Below are 6,553 nucleotides of genomic sequence, written 5' to 3'. Positions count from 1 at the left end.
GGGTGGTCCTAGTTATGCCGCGTTAACAAATACGACATCACTAGCATGTACTGCGGGTGGCCCCGATATAACTAAGTAGTCTTTGTCCCTAAACAATCAATATAATTGAATCATGAACAAAATAAGCTGCGTTAAAATTTATTTATATGAAGGGAGTTGTAGAAAATCGTACTATCGGATATTGAAGTTACCCTCCGCGTATATCAAATGAAGACTTCTAAACTATTCGGAGCAACGATTCGATTGACGATCTCTGCACTGCGATGAAAGAATCTTGATATTACGTATATCTGATGTTAATGGATTGTTTCGGCTGGCAACACTCGTGGCGTAATGCCAAACTTATTTTAAGAGTTCGCGCTGTTGTTTTTTATTGGCGCTGATTGCTTTTTTATTTGTTTAGGTTTTGCAATAAAATTATGAAGTGTTCGAAGTTGTAATAACGATGTTTAAACAATAAAAAAAAAAACATATTAATCTGAATACTTTAAAGCATTTTAATACAACTTTAATTGGATAGCGTTAATTAGATTTATAGACTTGTTTTATTAATGCTGGATTCAAGACCCGTACTTATCGTCACAAAAGTATCGATTCCTCTTGAAATGTCACATTATCTACAACTTTCAAGCTCAGTCAGTCCAAGTATCCGTGAGGATCGATACACATGATTGTAAATGTAGATTGATTGGCTGCTCGCGTCTTTTTCACAAGTCGAGCTGCACTCTCTATTATGCCGCTATTCTGACGATGCACACTCCACTCATTGCCTCTGAATTGTATTTAAAGCTGAATAGAGATGTAAAAAGATTGACTTTCATTAGCTGTAGCCATGGATTAGGTATACGAATGTTTCTTTTTATATTTTAAATGAAATGTAACAAATTAGATACATATATACTTGATGAGACGTTAAATTTACTTATTGACCGTGTTATCGAAGTTGATGTAGGAAATTATGCAGTGTTCATATTTAATTATTGTATGCTAGCTTTCCGCTTGCGGCTTCGTTCGCATGGACCGCAAAACCTTGAATTTTGTGTAAAGTCGAGACGAAGTAAAACAGTTTTTACGATTTAGGAAGCATATACCTCGTCAACTGTTTATATTGGCAAAAAGTTATTTAAAGACCTGTTTTTTATACTCAAAGACCTGTCCGACGATATTGCAAATTTATTTTTTATACTCTGGTCACATGTATGGGTAAATCCCTTAAGCATTTTTGTTTAAATAAAACCTAGTGTATCTAGGTCTACAACCAGATAAAATTACAATCTTAAAAAGGAGAAATTGCGGACAGCATATTTTTTTAGTTACATTACTAACCGACCCGGCAAACGCTGTTCGGCCTTACTCTTATCATTTAGCGGTATGAAAAATAGATGTTGGCCGATTCTCAGGCCTACCCGATATGCACGGAAAATTTGATAAAAATCAGTTCAGCCGTTTCGGAGGAGTATAGTATAACAAAAATTATATTGTTACTCTATCGTTGCTGAAAAATATGTATAGCTTCAAAAACAATAAACATTAAAAGGTATGAGGGTGATATCTTCTCACTCATTTCTTTTGAGCTATTAAAAAAATCGACTTTTTAATTTCAGAAGAGCTTGTTATCAAGTCACTAGACTACTCTTTTCATTTCCGTATGAAATATACGAAACACAAATCGAAGTTATATTCACGCTCGGTAATAAAAACATTGCAATACATATTTAAATTACAGCATGGCAAGCGTATAACATTTGAATATATCAAAAGTTTGCAATTTTACTATTTGAAATGAACGAAATTGGCTCCGTATGCAGCCCTTTGAACTTAATATTCGTATAATGGTTGATTCTGATCACAACGATGATCTTACTGTTACCTATCTTTGCCAAATTACACACATTGCAATGAATTTTGGTCATACTTTCAAACTTTTTACAATATAAAATATAAAAATATTTAAAATTTAAACTGATGGTCCATATAATTTTTTATCTGTTTCTTTATTGTTACAGTTTACATGTTTGCTAAAATTTTTATGTCATGTGATACCTACCCTTATATTTAATACCCTTCATTTTTTACGCTGTGTAGCTTATAACATTTGCGCTTTAAGATCACTTGAAGGTAAACTATATCTAAATATTATTTATGTAAAAAATCAAACCTAACTAAATATATATGTGTTTGTATTTCTGTGTGACAGATAATATCCGGAATCGCGAAACATATTCCAAAAGTATTTTTCCATTTGAAAGATACATTATTTCGGAAGGATGTAAAAATATGAAACATTATTTCGTTACCTGTGCCATAATATCCACTCAACAATTTAAGAAAAATTCTGACTGTTCTTCCATCGTTTTAAATGATCATGTTGTTTTCAATAGTCGATGTGCATATACCTAATTGTGTTTTTTTGTTTTTTCTTTTCATAAATAGGTTTGCTATTATCAATGTAACATAAGTATCATTCATTTTAAAATAGATTCGAAACGCAAGTATAATAAACACGAAAAGCATAATCTTTGCAATTTTCTCATAAGGAAAAGTTGAGTTTAGCGCCCTGAGGCTGGTCAAAAACAATTTTTGCAAGGCCTCGAAATTCCTACAACTGGAATAATTCTTTGTAAATCCAAATCCTTTTCTTTTTGTAATATTATAAGAACTTAATATGTATTTTTTCTGTGTTTAGCTATTCTTTTGAAATGTTGCCATAATATTAATTTAATATAAGTATAATGTGGTAATAATATTTTATTATGGAGTTTTTTTTTTAAACGTTATTTATTGTTTTATATTATTTCTCTTTATGTTTCTAACACATTGTAGGTATTTGGAAATAAGTTCAAATTATTATGAGCAGCATCATAAAATCGATGAATATATTTTCATTCGTTTATTAGTCTCTATTAGTATGCTACTTAATACATGGTGTTAGAAAAATATAAGATATATTAGGTAAAGTTTTACTACGGTTTAAAGTTTCGTTTTAAATTTAAGCTATCACTGCGCTGCGAGGTCATGAACGTTTTATGTAAGTTAAGAGTAAAAAAGCAAAGTTTTTCAGATTTCACGTCTTGTCTTTATATCTTCTGTCTGTTAAAAACTATTGAAAAATATTTTCACGTTTTGCATATTGTATAACATAAGGAATATTGCATATTTGCTTCGCGACGAATACATAAAAAGTTAATCGCTCTGCCGAAATTCAATGAAACATTTGATTTGTTTCTATTTTGCAGGTAAACAAACTTTTTTATTGCAAAAAGTTACCATTGATAGAATCTAAAAACGATAATAATGTATGCTGGATAAATTTTCATTACAATTCGTATTAGCATTGTATCCTTCTATATTTAAACTCATATACACACAAATTTATCATTACTAACATTCAACACTAAAAATAAAAAAGTGGATGCAATAAGCAGGCGTCTGTACGTGTTGAAATTAATCCTAGATCAAAAGTTGCTGGTGTCCGGTCTGAGCGGCCAGCCTCTATTTACATTTTGGTCTGCACCCTCATAAAAGTGCGTCTTTTTGTACTCACCACGTACTAATTTAGATTGCGTTTTGTGAAGGAAAAGTAATGCGAAGCGTCTGCCTTTGAAATAAAATTTAACGCTCAAATATGTGGACATGTGTGCAGTAAACGTTTGAGATTGCGCGGCTAAATTTTACTGATGTTTCAATAAAATTTAAGAGATTTACGACTCTTTTCTTTCTTATATTTTCTTCTCATTTGTATGAAACTTTTGCTGTGGTTCTTTATTGAAATTTTACATAATTTATCCTATAAACTCAACAGGCGCAGACAAAGAGTTGATAACGTTGTGTGTGCCTATAGACTCATAAGACTTGTTTTTCCTAATATCAAACAGAACCTCGTAATGAACGGATTCAGAAAATTTTTCAATTATCTAATACCATCGTTGTATCAATGAGTAGTTCTTATTACTTTAATGAACATAAAATACGATTTGGTAAAAATATTATCGATTTTATTCCGATATCATTTTATATCGTATCGTCTACTTAATTTATTTTTGTAAAATCCCCTCAAAATATTTCAAATATTTGATCACCTAGGGGCATCAATTGGAATACTATTGAAGTACTGAAATTATCCCTAAATTTTCAATACAAATAAAGGCATAAAATGCGCAGAGATAGTAAATAAAAAGTGGCCAAGCATATTTAATCGCTGGGCTGAGGTCAACTCCCAGACAATGCAAATATTTCTCTTCAAACATCACAAGCTCATTCCAGTGCCTATATCTTATTATTCATAAATGACAATGTCTCGTGATACATACATATAAATTCCGTAATTTATTATTAAGGAACACGTCGTTAATTACACAAATATACTAAGTATATCAATAAAGCGCTAAAATATAGAGTTTAATACATTATCTGCTTATTACTAATCTCTGAAATTAACGTTCTGATTATAAAAAATGTTTTCGTATTAGCAAGTAGCAAGCCTGTTATACAAACAACTGTTCTAAGGTTACTGAAAATTAATAAAGAATCACTATTCTAATATTATGATACCGTATTTTGACACATAATTTCCCGGTTATATATTGAAAAAAAAAAAGGAAACGCGGATAAGGTTTTTACTATAAGTATTTTTCAAATGGTTGGAATTTAATCTTGGTAAGCTATTCATATGAAAGTTGATTTTAAACAGAAAAAGCAGTAAATAAACGTTTAATTTATTCATATTATATTTACATATCCATTATCGAACTAGGTAAAACAATTTCTCACTAGCATACCTATTACATTATGCATGCCAAGTGCCAACCTATAAACACCAACCCGTGTGAGTAGTTTATGGGTCAATATAAAACTGAAAAATGCAAATACAAAAGACGTTTTTCTTATTTTAGATTTATACAAATTGTATCACGCACAAGTACTAAGTAAAAATTAATGGGCGAGCTCAGTAATTCCATAACTGTAATGTTCGCGCTATTTTCCCTTGTAATTTAGGAGTATATTTATAATTTATACTGGCATTTGCCTTGACGTCTTGCCATTTCGTTATAGTACACTGTTAATGTAAAGGGTTCAACACCTTATTATTATACGAAGCTTGAATTCGAAACTGAATTTTAAGTCTTATGTTAGGCTAAGTGTCATGATATTATTTTTATCGAAGTGTTATATTTTATCGAAATCGATGAAGAATTCTTTTTGTTTTAAAATTGACATTGAATCACTATTTTTGGAAGAAGGTTAGAATTGCGCAAGCGAAAATTATACAAACGTTATATTCAGGCAATACTGTAAAATAAATATGGTTAAGTATGAAGGAAGTAATATCATCCCACTGCAGAGATTAACGTAAAGCATTCAATGTTTTCTGGAGCGGTTTGCCAAGAAGCCGAATTTTGACTGAACCTTCTTTACTGTATCCTTTTATATATGTAAGATTGTGAGACAATCTTACAATTTACACCAACATATAAAATAAATAAATATTTTTGTATGTACGTCTTTATATATGTATGTCGCAATGTAACAGCTTTATTATTAATACCATAAACATGATTTATCTCTTCTGGTATGTACTTTCAAAAAAAGTTTGTATGAGCAAATCAAAAATTGCATTTTTTTCATTGCATTCAATGTTTCATGCACCTTTTATAGCGCAGATAAAATAAATAACTTTCAAATATTGTAATAAGAAATCGTAAAATACGAAATAAATAGGAATAACATACGAAATTCTTAAACAATTCCAATTGAAAAATATAATAAAATTCTACGTTTCTTTTATAAGCTTCATTTTATTCCATAGCTGCAAGAATAATTGGTTTAATTACATACATCTTTAATATATAGCTGCCTTATCGGCGGATCTGGCAAACTTTAATAACACGTTTTACCTCGCGAATTGAAAACCTGGAGTCAATTAAATGTTTTATTAAATTTCTCTTAAAGAGTAATTCTTACAAGTTTTTACTGCTCTATTAATACAGTGGGAGGCAAAGGAGTGCCGATTCTCGCGTCTTAACTTTTACTTAATTCAATCTATTTGTTAAAAGAAGACTCGAGATCGTGGTTGAAGATATCTAATTGGGTTGAGACGATTTTTGTTTGAAATTATAAATTGTAATACTTTTAGAAATGGTTTTGAGGAAGATTTTGTTTAAAATCGACTTAGCGTCGATCGTATTATATTTCAAGATTTTTATATAAATGCTTACATAATATAAAATACATAAAAAACTTGTTAGATAAAAATTTATAACCTCAAAGTATATGATAGAGCATTAATATGGAAGAAGATTTTAGCATTGAAACACAACCTATGAAGCGCGAAGCGAAACGAATGCATACGAATCAAAATGATTATATTCCTTATTAGATTAATATTAAGTTCTCAAATTAACCATATTCCCCGTAGTACATATTCATATGTATAACAAATTGTATAATCTATTTAGAACTAAAATTCTTTGAGCGTTCTTCCAAAAAATGCGAAATTTCACATATTTTTGAGCACCACTCTACGGGTACAAATAATGATGCTAGCCATAAACAT

This window comes from Zerene cesonia, chromosome 14 (assembly GCF_012273895.1).
Source record: "Zerene cesonia ecotype Mississippi chromosome 14, Zerene_cesonia_1.1, whole genome shotgun sequence".
Classification (NCBI taxonomy): Eukaryota; Metazoa; Arthropoda; class Insecta; order Lepidoptera; family Pieridae; genus Zerene; species Zerene cesonia.
The sequence above is the reverse complement of the archived record's forward strand: the minus strand, read 5'-3'. Positions refer to the sequence as shown.